Raw genomic sequence first — 17,482 nt, forward strand, 5'->3', positions numbered from 1 at the left:
CAGGACAGAGGGCTGTGGCATGTGAAAATTGTGCTCAGGTGCTGTGGAGAGAGGGAACAGAACAGCCCCCTCTGTTTTTTTAACTCTACATTCTCATGTAGGGCACAAGTGCCATGCCTTTCCCAAGAAAACCTTAGAGGAAACACCAAAGAATCAACAAGCTACAAGCACTTGGGCCAGTGCAGAAAACCTCACTTTGTCTGCTTCATAGAGGAGTCTTCATCCCAGTGGCAAATACCAGTGAAGGCAATAAACAGCAAGCCCTGGAAACAGTTGTGTGGGCTGCAGTGATGACTCCAGAGATTCCCACTCATCTAAAGCTGGAGGTTTACTACTTAACAGGGAATAACCTTAGACATCCAGGCATACTGACAAGATACTCTGTATCTTGAGATAACTCATTAAAAATTAGAATTGGAAAAGGGGGATTTAATGACTTTCTAAGGCAAAAAGAAACAAAGGAAAATCAAAAGAATAAAATAATAAAAGAGAATTTTAAGCAGCTTATTGCAAAATAACTGACAGAAAATTGGTAAAAGAGAGATAATATAAGAATTCACAGACTAAAATAAAGTTATGTTAAAAAATAAATAGAATATATTCACCATACTCTAAAAAATCATTAAGGAAAAATGTCCAGAAATTCTAGATTATAGGGTAAATTGGAAATTGAAGGAAGCTACAAAACATCAAGAATCAAGAATATGCTCCAAGATAAAAATGCACAGGAACTTCATTGCTGAGTTCTGTAATTCCCAACTTAAGGAGAAAATACTACAAGCAACAAGAAGGAAAAAAATTAAATGCTGTGAAGCTATAGTTAGAATAAGATAAGATGTAGCAGCTGAAACATTGAAAAAAAAAAAAAGAAAGGCATAGCATAATATCTTGAAGAGCAAAAGAACAGAGTTCATGACCAAGAATAACACAGTCAGCAAGGCTAAGCATAATTATACAATGATAAAACTGTATATTTAATGAACTAATGGAGTTACAACTATTCTTGGAGGAAAAACAGAACTTGGTAGAACATTTGATTTATAAGAATCATAAGAAGGTAAATGTGAAAGACAAATTATAAGAGATACAAGAGATCAAATTGTTTACTTCTTATACAATAAATGTTAGCATTAACATTTAAGAAGGACATCATTACTTCAGTAATTTGAAAGAGAATATATAGATAAAAGTCTTGATGTCAACTTGAATCTAATGGAATGAGATAAAAATAATAAAGTGGGGGTATAAACAGATAAAATGTAATAATTATCTGATTTAAAAGAGGCACGGGTAAAAATGCTTTGTTAGAATAGAATAGAAAGGATTGGAGAACTAGAAGTACTATAATCTTATTCTCATCAGTTCTGGGTTAAAGAGTCAACAACATATACAATTAGAAAGCTAAAAGTCAACTATAGAGAAACAAGAACCTATGGGGATAGGATAAAGGAGGAATTAAGTATTCCCTTAAGAGAATCCCTTAAGAGACTAAGAGAAAGGAGTGTAGATTAAGAGAAAAAAGACAAAGGAAATAAGGCAGAGTGATATCCAGAAGGAAGTACATATCAAGAAATCAGAGAGCAAGGTGATAATATGATTGGGGAGAGTCTCTCTGGACGAGATAATGGAAGAATTTTTAGAAAAGAGTTTACATCAAAAACATAAAATAATAAAGGAATAAGGAAGGAGCTTTTAGAAGAGGGGGTAGAATATGAATTAGGAGGTAAGGGGGAAGGGAAAAAGGGACCAAAACCTCTTAGAAGAGTGGGTTGATTGGAAGCTAGCAGGCAAGAGAGGAAGATAAAAAAAAGGGGGTTGTAAGAAAGGATGTGAATTGGACAAGTAGAATACAGAAGAAAATGAATGTCTGAAGAGGGATGGCAAAAAGTGAGGAAGATAAAAACATATAGTGAGGAAAAATAGGAGGAATGGATACAATACAACCAGTAATTATATCTTTGAATGTGAGTGGGATGAACTCACCCCTAAAAGAGAAATAGCAAAATGTATCAAAAACTAAAACCCAACAGTATACTGTTTACAACAAAAATGCTAAAAAATTATACACACATAGAGTGAAAGTGAAGGAGTAGAACAGAATATAGAAGACTTCAGCTGATACAACAAAAACCAAAGGTGGTTAAAGCTAAAATAGTTGTTATCCAAAGAATTAAAGAGGAAAATTATATTGTGTTTTATTCCTCTGACACTCTAGAGATTATTTTGTTTTTAAAAGAATTTATCCACAAGTATCCTATCTCCTCTGCATCACAGAAAGCATCATTCTAAATAAAATACTAGCTAGAAGATTACAGCAACATGTTATAAAGATTATATATAGCAAACAAACAAGATTTATATCAGGAATTCAGGGATGGATTAAAATAAGGAAAACTATTAATATAATTAATTATATTAATAACAAAATTAAAAATATGATTATAGCAATAGATGCGGGAAAGACTTTTGACAAAATATAATACTCATTCCTATTAAAAACTCTAGAAATCACAGTAATAAAAGGATATTTCCATTAAACATGAAGTACTTATCAAAATCATCAAGTATAATTTGTTATAGGGAGAAGCTCCAAACTTGCTGAATAAGATCAGGAGTGAAAAAAGATGCCCATTATCACCAAGATTATTTAATATAGTATTGGAAATGTTAGCAATATCAGTAAGAGAAGAAAAATAAGTTGAAAAAACTCAGAATGGGCAAAGAGGTAATGAAACTATCTTTGGAGAAGACCTGATGGTATATGTAGAAAATCCTAGAGATTCAACTAAAAGGTTAGTTAAAACTATCAATAATTTTAATGCAGTAGCATAAACCCATATAAATCATAAGAACTTCTATGCATCTATAATCTTGAAAGAAGGGATGGAAAGAGATACTGTATTTAAAATAACACTCATAGAATAAAATACTTGGGAGTATGACTACCAAAACAAGCCCAGAAACTATAAGAACATAATTAATAAAATACTTCTTATGCAAATAAAGTCAGATTTTAATAATTCAAAATATATTAATTATTCATGGGTGGCATAGCCAATATAATTAAAATGAAAATCCTACATAAATTGATCTACTTAATGACATCCCAATCAAATTACTAAAAAAAATTATTGAGCTAGAAAAAATAATAAAATACATCAAGAGGGGAAAAATCAAAAGAATTCATGAGAGAAAATGTAATAAACTGTACTATAAAGTAGTAAATATCAAAACTAACTGATACCAAGAAGTAGAAAGGTAGATCAGTGAAACAGGACAATCATACAAAAAATAGTGGGAAAAGATTTTATATAGAGGGGGAATTTTGTATTCAATAAAAGTATAGATCCAGGCTACTGTGATAAAAAAAAATCACTACTTGGTAAAAATTGCTGGGTCAACTGGAAAGTAGCTTGGCAAAAACTAGATATAGACCAATGTCTTACAACATTTCCTAAGAGAAGATCCAAATTGATATATGATATAGACATAAAATGAAACATCATCAGCAAATTAGAAAAGAGAGCATATTAACTATAAGATTTGTAGATAAGAAAGTAATTTGTGAGTCAGCAAGAGACGAGGAGCATTGTGAAATATAAAATGGATAATTTTGAATTCATTAAATTGAAAAAATGTACAAATCAAAGAAATGTTGCCAAGATTAGAAAGAAAGTAGAAAATTGAGGGGAAATGTTTCATAAGACAGCCTTTCAGTTAGAGGTTTCATTTCTAAAAATATAGAGAACTTTGCCAGTTTTATAGAAATAAGAGCCAAACAACCCTAATTCATAAAGAGAAAAAAAAATTATGAACAGACAGTTTTAGGATGACTAAAGAAAGGATATATAAGTATATGGAAAAAATTATCTAAATACTGAATAGGGAAATACAAACCAAAACACTTCTGAAGTACTACCTCACATCCTTCAGATTGGCTAAAATGGCAAAAGAGCAAAATGAAAAATGTTGGAAGGAATGTGGAAAAATTTAGGTAATAATATAATGTTGGTGGAACTGTGAACTGATCCAGCCATTTTGGAGAGCAATTTGGATTTAAATTAAAGATGCATACAAATTTATATACTCTGAAAAACAATAATATTGTTGCTGGATTTGTTTCCCAAAGAGATCAGGAAAAAGGAGGAAAAACCTCTATATTTCAAAATTAAAATAGTTCTCTTTGTGGTGTCAAAGAATGGGAAATGAAGGGGATGTCCGTCTATTGGGGAATGACTAAACAAGTTGTGGCATGTAAAAATAACTTACAAATGTTAACCTCCAGAGAATGAACAGAAAAATGGAAACACAAAAAACATAACTCTCTCTCTTCAATTTCTCTGTCTCTCTCTGTCTCTGTCTCTGTCTTTCTGTCTCTCTCTGTCTCTCTGTCTCTCTGTCTCTCTCTCTTCCCTTCCACCTATCTCTCTTTTCCTCTCTCTGTCTCTTTCTCTCATAATCTCTTTGCCAGATGATGCCTTCTGTAGTGTGGGGATGACCAGGAGAAACTGAGAGACGTGGAAATAAATTCCATTAATATTTTTTAAAAGAGGGGAAAATATTACTTTGTTGTACAATTCTCTAGTAAATTTTCAGCATCAGTCTAGAAATTAGCATTTAATACATAATAATTAGATCCGTAAAGGAATTTTAAGATCACCTAGTTTATTCCATTCCTTTTTACAAATAAAGAAATTAATTATGTCTAGAGAATGTAGAAAAAGGTTACCTTTATGTGATTTTAATACATGGTTGCTGTCATTTATAAAACAAATGTGAGTTGTGACATATAGTCACTATTTGGAAAGGAAGAATAAGGAGGTAAGGAAGGTGAGAAAGAAGGAAAGGGATGTGGAGGAGGAGACAGAGAGGAAGAGGGAGAAGGGAGGGAGAGGCAGACAGAGACAAAGAGAGAGAGATAAAGAGAAATTGATTAAATTTAGTTTAATTCACTTATTGGAATGCATTGTACTGAGTATTAAAATATGAATAGCTCTATGTTCCTACATTTTTTGCATGGACAAAATTATAAATTGTTTCAAGAATTATTCTTTTTTTTTTTAATCTAGTCATCTCTGCCTTGTATAGTAATAGTTATTATCACACCTCAAAAAAAAAAAAACTAAGCATAAAAGTTCAAAGTCTTCAGAATATTCTTACAATCACTGAATTGCAATGGAGAAGATGTTTATTAAGATTCATATGGCTTTCAGCACCACTAACAACACAAACTCTAGGAAATAACCTTATTTCTCATCATCACAATGGGAAGCAGCAAAATGTAGATCATCATCCAGAATCTGTTCCCATGGATCCCATCAAGAATTCCCATGGATCCACTAAATGTCTCTTCTTAGAGGTCCAATTCTTCACTAGGAGATGACAAGAGAAATATGCTGACAAAGTGGGAAGAAGTTAAACAAAGTCCCTTCCAGACAAGAACATGTCACACCCACCATGTTACTAGGCAACCAGCACAACTGGCAGTGGGAAGGGATATGAGGACTGAGCCCAGGAGCAGCTGCATTATCTGACTTCTTTCCCTCAGATTCCCTAATGCCACTATCATCATTTTCATTCACTTCCTTACTCTTGTGAGGGATTAATTACCAACTAAATATTAAAAACACAAAGACACAAATCTCTACCATTGATCATTCTGAGGTATATGTACTCAGTAACTATGTGAGGAAAAGGCATACCTATTTTTTACCTGGATGAAGACTAACTTCCTGTATCTCCATTGTTTATTTTGTCTCCTGGAATAATATGTAATTGGGCTGGTAGCAAAACAAACAGTGCCATTTACATGATCATTTTGTCTTGAGATAAATAATTTAATGTTATTTTCCTTATTTTTCTGGGTCATTTTTTTATGACAAAAAATTGTGTGTGATAGTAAAGTTTAGAATAGAAAATGGATTACATTTACAGTTACAGCTCTGACTTAGCTACAGTGAAGATTATTTATGACAAATTCTTTTATTTCTAGAAAAAAATTTTTTCCCCTTTTCAACTACCTATGAAGACACCAGTTTACCTCCCTTTTCAACAATCACTATGTAATCAAAGAGGTGAAATCATTTTAATATTAAGTAATGCTCAAAATAATTAGGAAGTTAAATTTGCTGTAAAATAATTATATGGTCTCAAAAGACAGATGAAAAATTATTTAAAAACTTTCATTGCTTTGAAATTCCATTCTCTTCCTTTATTAATTTGATTTTGCAAAATATTTTTTAAAAGGCTATGTGACTTTCTAATTATCTCTCAAAAGGGTTAACATTAAAACTCTGTCACTTAATTCTGCTTTCAGGCGGTATGTTTCAAAAAATGGAGAAGGGGATAGAAAATACTTAACTAACAAATGATAAGCAGATACATTATTACCTTAATGGAACCACAGTCACCTTTTGACATTCTTGCCATAAATGAAACTATAATCTGTACAAAAGATGAAGCAATTCTTGGAATGATAAATAAAGAATTTGGAGGAGGAACTTTTTTTTTTTTAATATATTTTATTTGATCATTTCCAAGCATTATTCGTTAAAGACATAGATCATTTTCTTTTCCTCCCCCCCCCACCCCCCATAGCCGACGCGTAAGTCCACTGGGCATTAGATGTTTTCTTGATTTGAACCCATTGCTTTGTTGATAGTATTTGCATTAGAGTGTTCATTTAGAGTCTAAGGAGGAGGAACTTTTATAATGCATACAAAGACAGAAAAATATTTCATTAATTTCTTCCACATTGTTTGACATTTCTCATGTAGACAATTAAACACCTCATAAAAATCAGAGGAGATTATTCACAAACATCCATCAGAATAATGGGGTAAACATTATAATTAAGATAACATTATGCTTTAAAAAAAGAACCAATATCAACAAATTATAGCTGCAGGCAAAGGCTTATAAGAATTAAGCAGAGTGAAGGAAATAAGAACCAATTAAAGAATATAATCAATGACTACAACAATGTCAATAAGAACAATAAAATTAACCTGAATTCTTTGATTATAATGATCAACTCAAATCAATCAGTCTAGATTAATTTTATACTGTTTGGGATGAAGAAAATATATTACAATTAAGACATCAATATCATGATGAATTTCTCTTCCTTTCATTGCAGAGCTATTTTTAAAGACATGGACAATGTTTTGGTTGGCTTTGCTAAGTTACTTTTTTCTCTTTAAAAATTATAATAAATTATATATACTGGTTGGAATAGAGGGAAAGCTATTTTGAAATGAATGAAAAATAATAAAACATACCAACAAAATATTTTAATTGGGTGGAAAGATGAATAAGACACTATAAATATATAGATCCTAAATAAAATAAAAACTGATTATATATAGAATATTAATTAATATAAAGATGAATAAAGCATAAAATACTGAACTTGAGTGACCTTGAGAATGATGGCCCTATAAAAAGAAATAAGAAAGACTTAGTTTCTTCTAAGAGGACACAAAGATGAGTTCAGATTTTGACACAAAATTAAAGAATTATATTATAGGACTGGAAGAGACCTTAAAATTGACCATGTTTATAACCCCTTCACCTTACTTTCCAGATAAGTACATTAAATTCCAGAGCATTTAGATGACTTGTACATATCCCAAATTGTGAACTCATTTCTTCCCTTCAAATCTTGCCTTCTTAAATTCACTACTACTGTCAAGGGCACAACTATTCAACTTTGGTGTCATAGAAATGTGGGATTGGGCACCAGGGATAAAGTTACTTAAGTAGAAGTTATTTACAAAGAGTCTTAGTAGGTTTCATTGCCTTTGGTATGTTGCATAGTTATTGAACTTGTGGAGTTCAATAGAGAAGAGTGTTGAAATTGTGTACTTTAGTGTAAGATAATGTTGGAATATAAAGGCATCCCTTACACAATGTTGAGGTTAGAGACACATTACCCTTGTGATGTAGAAAATCTGCAGAAAAAACTTTGGCCCTTCCAATCAGAACTTGTCCTATCAGACAAGTTCCATTTTTTCTTTTTCATTTGTGTGCCGTTTATACTTATATATGTATATATATATATATATATATATATATATATTATGCATTTCTGAGTATTTAAACTTTCTCTATGTCTTCCACTGATTTACATGTCATCTGCCACTTCTGAATAACTCCCCCAAAATTCCCATTTAATTTCTTATATCAAAACTGTAATGGGGAAAGTCACAATGTGAAATGATATCTCTATTCTCATATGTAAAGTAGAAGTCCACCTCTCCTTTCTAAAAAAAATGTTGTGCCATTTTGGTTGACTATTAACATGTCTCCTATGGTTTATTTGGAAGATGGAGAAATACATATATTATGTAGGTATATAAAAAACAGAGCCAATTTACAAGCCATCATTTATTTGAATTAACCCTAAAGGCCTTCAGGTTCTGAATATGACTTAGAATGACCACTCAGAGACAATGGTGCTAATTTTTCTTTTACTAAGAAAAGGATATAGGTATCAAGGATATATGATATGAGTCTATTGATTCCAATAACAGTTAGAGCCCATACCTTTCTCTGTCTCCCACAGTCGTATGTGCCACAGCTTGTTAGTGTATCAGCAAGTCAGAAAAGCAATGATCCTCAGTCCTTCTCATGTTTTCATTCTCAAAATATGGTCACCTCATCAGACATATCAGACAAAAGAGAAATCTATGGATTTGAGTTATGTCTTTTAGCTATTCCTCTGCCTCTAATTTAAAACTTAATTTATCAGAAAATTTCCCTAATTTAGGTTTTTTCTTGCTTCCATTTGATTAAATTCTTACTATGCCCACTGCTTCTGGGGTCCGTATTTCTGATCTAAATATGACAATCACAACTTAGTAGGATTTACTAGAGGACTTGGTCCAAGTCCACCAGAGGATTTTAGTTGCACCTGATCCAATCCCCTCAATTCAATCATTGTATAGATAAGAAAATTGACTCCTAAAGAGAGTTAAAGGTTTGCCCCCTGTCACACAGACAAGTGAAAGAACTGAAATTCAAATCCAGTTCCTCTGATATTGAATCTAACACTCTACTGATCCATGCTATATTATTTAGTTTTAATTTCTCAGTGTCCTTATATAGTGTGAAAGACAGAAAAAACTGAACTTTCACTGAATTAAGGAAAGGGATTTCAAAATTCTACATATAAGGCACCAAGCTATGATATTCTTCACAATAAGATATTATCACTTACTCCATAAATGGTATTCTTCTTCTTCCTATAGTACTACTACCTGGGTATAGAAAATGGCCATTTAAAAGGCCAAATCTCTGCAAGGCTTTCCCTGCTGACAAGACAAAGAGTCTTTACTTCACGTAGTGCCTCTGGATATATTATTAGATCTTATCACAGGTTTTTATTTTTGTCATTTTGCTGCGTACTACTTCTGCTAAAAGGACCTGTCCTCATTCCCAAACAAATCAAGTGGTATTGTTTGCTACTGCTGCTGCTACATCTTCTCAAAAATCAGTGGTTAGAATATTTTCTTGAGACTTCATGATAGCCAAATTCAAAAACTATCCAACCAAGGAAAACATATTAAAAACTGCTAATACCATGGAACCACAGTGAATATAACACAAGATCTGGCTGCATCTACACTGAAGGACCAAAAGGCATGGAATATGATATTCCAGAAAGCAAGGGAACTAGGTCTACAACCAAGAAAACCTACAACCAGAAAAAACTGACTATATTCTTACAGGGGAAAGTATGGTCATTTAACAAAATAGAAGAATTCCAAGCATTTGTAAACAAAAGACCAGACCTGAAGAGAAAATTTGATGCCCAAACACAAAACTCAAGAGAATCATCAAAACGTAATTAAGAAAGAGGGAAAACAAAACAAAACAACAACAGCAACTTTTTTAAAAGAGAACCAAAAACCTAAAATGGTATGTATCCCTGTAAGAAAAGACGTCATTGGTAACTATTAAAAATTGTTATTACCACCTGGGTAGCTGGAAGAATTACACTTAGAGGGAACAATGACAAACTGTATAGGATGAAATGCCAACACATAAATATGTATATAGATATATGTATGCATAAATATATATATATATGTGTGTGTATATTATATATATATATTTGTATATATATATATATACAACTAGAGCTAAAAAAGAGGTTAATACTAAAAGAAAAGGGAAAAGAAAGAAAAAAGGGTTAATTTATGTGTCACAAAGAAACTCTTGGTGGGAGGGAGGAGAACATCAATACACTGGGAGGGTGAAGAGATTAGAGATAGGAAATCCTCAACTCTCATGAGCATTGAAATTGACTCAAGGAGGGCAGAACAATCCAATCCATTTGGGGCAGAGAATTGATTTGTGCCCTATAGGGAAGTAGAAGGGTAACAAACGAACTGGTGGGGAAGGAAGCAGTACAAGGGAGGGAGAGGGTGGGGGGTAGTATAAAAAAGACTGTAAAGAAAATAAGAGACTTCCGGGTAAGCATGGTGGCCAGCTAAATGTGGCTTACTCACTCTCCCTAACACACATTGACATACACCGACAAGGATCACCCCAAAAGACCTTAAGAATCTATATCAGAGGAGCAGAGGAGTTGTAGAACGGGGACCAGCAGTAAAGGTGCATGGGACCAAGGTTTTACCAGCCTATAAGAGGGGGAAAGGGCTTCCACCCAAATGCAAAAGCGAGCGAATCCAGCCTGCCCTACCCCCACCTATAGAGCCAGAGCTAGGGCCAGCGCATGTCGAGATGAATGAGCAAGGGGCACCTCTGAAGTGAGGAGAGGGCACTTCTGTGCCCCTGGGAGCTAACTAGGACAGCAGGGGGACCCCCCCCCCCAAAGGGAGCTAGGCAAAAATCCTCAAGACCTGAGAGAGCGCAGTCTCCAGGTACCCAGAGCCAGCATGCCCGCCGGAGCCAGGGAGTCAGACAGGAGCCCCTCTGTTACGAATGGAGCATTTTTTTGGTGGTCCTGGTGAATTGACCAGTTCTGCTGGGGACCCACCCCTGAAAGTAGCTAAACTGGAAAACCAGGCGGCAAAAAAGCGAAGACACTGTGCGCCCCCTGGAGGAAGGTATCGAGAAAAGCCTCAAAGGACTGAGGAAAACAGAGAGCCCACTCATTAATTCTATACATACACACACACACACACAAACCCCTGCTCAGCAGACTCTGATTTCTGAATAAAGAAGGAACTGAAAACATCCAGGGAAAAATGGCTAGCAGTGCACAGGACCCTCAAAATCCCTCTAAGCAATCAAAGAAGAAAGCTATCACCCTCAAAAAATTTTATGGAGAAAAAACACAGGCAACAAAGCAAATACTGGATGAAACTCAAACAAAGGCAAAACCAAAAAAAAAATTGTCCACAAGCCCTGGAAGAGTCTCAAATGGAGCTTATCATCAGAAAGATGGAAGCCCTCTGAAAAGAGAAGTGGGAAATGCTTCCAAAAGAAAACCAACAAATTATATTAGAGAACCAAAAAATTACAGCTAAATGCCAAAAGATCAAAGCAGAAAATCAAGCCTTAAGGACCAGAATTGAGCAACTGGAAAGCAATGACCTTGCAAAACAGCAAGAATTAATAAAGCAAAGTCAAAAAATTAATAAATTAGAAGAAAACATAAAATATCTCAATGACAAGGTGACAGACCTGTAAAACAGAGGAAGGAGATACAATCTGAGAATCATTGGTCTACCAGAAAAGCCAGAAATAAACAGTAATCTTGATATCATATTACAAGATATCATCCAAGAAAACTGCCCAGGGATTCTAGAAAAAGGGGGCAATATAGGCATTGAAAGAATTCACAGAACACCCTCTACACTAAATCCCCAAAAGACAACTACCAGGAATGTAATTGCCAAATGTCAAAGCTTTCAAGCAAAAGAAAAAATCTTACAAAATGCCAGAAAAAGACAATTTAGATATAAAGGAATGCCAATCACGGTCACACAAGACCTTGCAATTTCCACTCTGAACAACCGTAAGGCATGGAACATGATATTCAGAAAGGCAAGAGAGCTGGGTCTTCAACCAAGAATCAGCTACCCATCAAAACTGACTATATATTGCCAGGGGGAAAGTATGGGCATTCAACAAGATAGAAGATTTCCAAGTATTCATGAAGAAAAGACCAGAGCTCTGTGGAAAGTTTGACATCCAAACACAAAGAGCAAGAGAAACATGAAAAGGTAAATAAGAAGGAAAGGGAAAAGGAGAAAAATATTATCTTTTTCTTTTATCCAAACTGTCTTCTATAAGGACTACATTTATATCAAATTATAAATTTATAAATATTTATATATATATATGGGGAAATGTAATGGGTAACTCTCAAAAAGTGTATGCATCATTAGAGTAGTTAGAGGAATCATGCATAGGGAAAGATTGGGTTATCAAGACAATATGGAGAAAGGGGGGGAAGAAAGAAAAAGGGAGGGGGGTATTGTTGATGGTACTAAGATATACTTCAAGAAACAGAAAAAACTAAATAGAATAATCATTGTCACACAAAGATACACATGGGAAGGGAAGGGGAAGAAATCTCCTATAAGAAGTATAGGAAGAGAGTGCAAATTGGTATTACTTAAACCTTACTCTTAGTGAAATCAACTCTTAGAGAGAACATCTAGATCCATTGGGATAGTGAAATCTATCTTATCCAACAGGGTAAGAGAGAAGGGGAAATTAAGGAGGGGGAGTGGGGAGGGAGTCAAAAAAGGAAGGGAATGAGAGAGGGGGAGGTGAAGGAAAGAAAAAGGGAGGGGCTAGAAAGGGAAGCATATCAAGGGAGGGGACTAGAGGGACTGTTCTAAAGTAAATCACTGGTTTAAAAGGTTATAACTAAAGAAGAAAGGTCAGAATTAGGGGAAGATATAAAAATGTCAAGGAATCCACAAGTGACAATCATAACTTTGAACGTGAATGGGATGAACTCACCCATAAAACATAGATGAATAGCAGAATGGATTAGAATCCAAAACTCTATCATATGTTGTCTTCAAGAAACACACATGAGGCGGATAGATAATCACAAGGTCAGGATTAAAGGATTGAGTAAGACCTTTTGGACCTCAACTGATAGAAATGAGGCAGGAGTTGCAATCATGATATTTGACAAAGCCAAAGCAAAAATAGACCTGGTTAAAAGGGATAGGGAAGGTAAATATATTCTGTTTAAAGGGAGTATAGACAATGAGGAAATATCACTAACCAACATGTATGCACCAAATGGTATAGCACCCAAATTTCTAATGGAGAAATTAGGAGAATTGGAGGAAAAAGACAGTAAAACCATATTAGTGGGAGACCTAAACCAACCACTATCAAATTTAGACAAATCAAAAAGAAAAATAAATAAGAAAGAGGTAAAAGATGTAAATGGAATCTTAGAAAAATTAGATATAATAGACATAAGGAGAAAAATAAATAGGGACAAAAAGGAATACACCTTCTTCTCAGCAACACATGGCACAGTCACAAAGATTAATCATTACATTAGGTCACAGAAACATGGCATACAAATGCAGAAAAGCAGAAATAAGAAATGCAATCTTTTCAGATCATAAGGCAATAAAAATAACAATCAGTAAGGGTACATGGAGGGCCAAATTTGGAAATTAAATAATATGATACTACAAAATCAAAGGAAAGGAATGAATGCTGGAAGGGATGTGGCAAAGTTGGGACACTAATGCATTGCTGCTGGAGTTGTGAATTGATCCAACCATTCTGGAGGGCAATTTGAACTATGCCCAAAGAAAAAAGACTGTCTGCCCTTTGATCCATCCATAGCACTTCTGGGTTTGTACCCCAAAGATAGCATAAGAAAAAAAGACCTGTATAAGAATATTCATAGCTGCACTCTTTGAGGTGGCCAAAAATTGGAAAATGAAGGGATGCCCTTCAATTGGGGAATGGCTGAACAAATTGTGGTATATGATGGTGATGGAATACTATTGTGCTCAAAGGAATAATAAAGTGGAGGAATTCCATGGAGACAGGAGCAACCTCCAGGAAGTGATGCAGAGCAAAAGAAACAGAAACAGGAAAACATTGTACACAGAGATTGATACACTGTGCTATAATCTAACACATTGGACGTCTCCATTAGTGTCAATACAATGTCCCTGAACAATCTGCAGGGATCTAGGAGAAAAAACACTATCCACAAGCAGAGGACAAATTGTGGGAGTAAAAACACCGAGGAAAAGCAACTACAGGGGTTGAGGGGACATGGACTTAGGAGGAACTCTAAATGAACACCCTAATGAAATACTAACAACATAGAAATGGATTCAAATCAAGGACACATGGGATACCCAGTGGAATTGTGGTTCGGCTATGGGACAGGTGGCAGGAGGGGTGGAGGAAAAAAATGATCTTTGTTTTCAAGGAATAATGTTTGAAAATGAACAAATAAAAATGTTTAAAATTTAAAAAATAGAAAGTAAGAGAGGGATAAGAAGGGAGGGGGGTTAGAAAGTGAAGTAAAATAAGGGTGGAAATTGGGGGCATGATTAAAAAAACATTGGTGTAGAAGGAGATAGTGAAAGAAGAAAAGGCAGGACTAGAAGTAGAAATCAAAATGCTGGGAAATACACAGCTGGTAATCATAACTCTGAAATGTGAATGGAATGAACTCACCCATAAAACACAAGCAAATAGCAGAGTGGATTAGAAATCAAAACCCTACCATATGCTGTGTACAAGAAATACACATGAGGAAGGTAGTCATGCATAGGGTAAAAGTAAGAGGATGGAGCCAAATCTATTGGGCATCAATTGATAAAAAGAAGGCAGGAGTAGCAATCAAGATATTTGACAAAATCAAAATAAAAATAGATCGAGTTATAAGAGATAGGGAAGGTAATCACATCCTGATAATAGGCAGTATAGACAATGAAGAAATAGCAGTACACAACATGTATGCACCAAATGGCATAGTATCCAAATTTCCAATGGAGAAACTAGTGGAGCTTAAGGATGAAATAGATAGAAAAACTATACTAGTGAGAGACCTGAACCTCCCTCTATCAGAACTAGATTAATCAAACCAAAAAAATAAATAAGAAAGAGGTAAGAGAAGTGAATAAAATCTTAGAAAAATTAGAGTTAGTAGATATGAGGAGAAAAATAAATAGGGACAAAAAGGAATACACCTTTTCAGCAGCACATGATACTTTTTCAAAGACTGAATGTGTATTAGGGCATAAAAACATTGCAAACAAGTACAAAAGAGCAGAAAAAATGAATTCAACCTTCTCTGATCACAATGCAATGTAAATAACAATGAGTAAATGTACATGAAGAGGCAAATCAAAAATTAATTGGAAATTAAACAATACAATTCTCCAAAACCGGTTAAAGAACAAATCATAAAAACAATTTCATTGAAGAAAATGACAATGATGAGACATCCTTTCAAACTCTATGGGATGCAGCCAAAGAAGTACTCAGTGGGGGAAATTATATTGTTGATTTCATATATTAACAAATTAGAGAGGGCAGAGGTTAATGAATTGGGCATACAAAAAAAAACTAGAAAGTGAATTAATTAAAAATCCTCAGATGAAGACTAAATTAGAGATCCTAAAAATCAAAGGAGAAATTAATAAAATTGAATGTCAAAGAATTATTGATTTAATAAATAAGACTAGAAGCTGTTACTTTGAAAAAAACAAATAAAACAGACAAAGAACTGGTCAATCTAATTTTTAAAAATGAAAGAAGAAAACCAAATTGATGCATCCAAAATGAAAAGGGAGACCTCACCTCCAATGGAGAGGAAATTAATGCAGTCATTAAAAACTATCCATCCCAATTACATGGCAATAAATATGCCAATCTCAATGACATGGATGAAAATTTACAAAAATATAAATTGCCTAGACTAATGGAGGAAGAAATAGACTACCTGAACAACCCCATATCAGAAAAAGAATTTGAACAAACCATCAAAGAACTCCCTAAGAAAAAATCCCCAGATCCAGATGGATTCACAAATGAATTCAAACTTTCAAAGATCAACTAATCTCAATATTATACAAAGTATTTCACAGAATAAGCACAGAAGGAGTTCTACCAAATTCCTTTTATGACACAAATATGGTACTGATTCCAAAGTCAGACAGGTCAAAAACAGAGAAAGAAAACTACAGAACAATCTAATTAGTGAATATAGGTGCAAAAATCTTAAATAGGATACTAGCAAAAAGGCTCCAGCAAGTGATCAAGAGGGTTATTCACTATGACCAGGTAGGATTCATACCAGCAATGCAAGGATGGTTCAATATTAGTAAAACAATCCACATAATTGATCATATTAACAAGTAAACTGACAAAAATCACACAATTATCTCAATAGATGCAGAAAAGCCCTTGACAAAATACAACACTTATTCCTATTGAAAACACTAGAAAGCATAGGAATAGAAGGGCCTTTCCTTAAAATTATAAACAATATATTTCTAAAACCATCAGTAAACATCATCTGCAATGGGTATAACCTAGAAATCTTCCCAATAAGATGATGAGTAAAACAAGGATGCCCGTTATCACCTCTATTGTTTAATTTACTAGAAACACTAGCAATAGCAATTAGAGAAGCAAAAGAAATGGAAGGAATTAAAATAGGCAATGGGGAGAACAAGCTATCAGTCTTTGAAGATGATATGATGGTCTACATAAAGAATCCTAAAGAATCAATCAAAAAGCTAGTCAAAATAATCAGCAACTTTAGCCAAGTTGCAGGATATCAAGGGAAATCATGAAAAAAAAATGCACAGGAAGGAGGCTTTGCAGTCCCAGTTCTCAAACTATATTATAAAGCACTGGTCATCAAAACAATTTGGTACTGGCTAAAAGACAGAAAGGAGGATCAGTGGAATAGACTTGGGGTAAGTGACCTCAGCAAGACAGTCTATGATAAACCCAAATATCCCAGCTTTTGGGACAAAAATCCACTATTTGATAAAAACTGCTGGAAAATTGGAAGACAGTATGGGAGATATTAGGTTTGTATCAACATCTCACACACTACAACAAAATAAATTCAGAATGGGTGAATGTTCTGAATATAAAGAAGGAAAGTATAAGCAAATTAGGTGAACACAGAATAATATACATGTCAGATCTTTGGTAAAGAAAAGACTTTAAAAACAAGCAGGAGCTAGAAAAAAATAAAAAAATGTAAAATAAATAATTTTGATTACACCAAATTAAAAAAATTTTGTACAAACAAAACCAAAGCAACCAAAATTAGAAGGGAAGCAACAAATTGGGAAACAATCTTTATAACAAAAACCTCTGACAAAGGTCTAATTACTCAAATTTATTAAGAGCTAAATCATTTGTACAAAAAAATCAAGCCATTCTCCAATTGATAAATGGGCAAGGCACACAAATAGACAATTTTCAGTCAATGAAATCAAAACTATTAATAAGCACATGAAAAAGTGCTCTAAATCTCTTATAA

The 17,482-nt window shown here is 34.0% G+C and overlaps 1 protein-coding gene across 1 annotated transcript in view; it reads left to right on the forward strand.

Annotated features, from left to right (window-relative positions):
- The window catches only part of IL1RAPL1 (interleukin 1 receptor accessory protein like 1), a 1,590,341-nt gene that overhangs the window by 1,204,809 nt on the left and 368,050 nt on the right, over window positions 1-17,482 (forward strand). The window lies entirely within an intron of this gene.

The sequence above is a fragment of the Monodelphis domestica genome, chromosome 4 (genome assembly GCF_027887165.1).
Source record: "Monodelphis domestica isolate mMonDom1 chromosome 4, mMonDom1.pri, whole genome shotgun sequence".
Classification (NCBI taxonomy): domain Eukaryota; kingdom Metazoa; phylum Chordata; class Mammalia; order Didelphimorphia; family Didelphidae; genus Monodelphis; species Monodelphis domestica.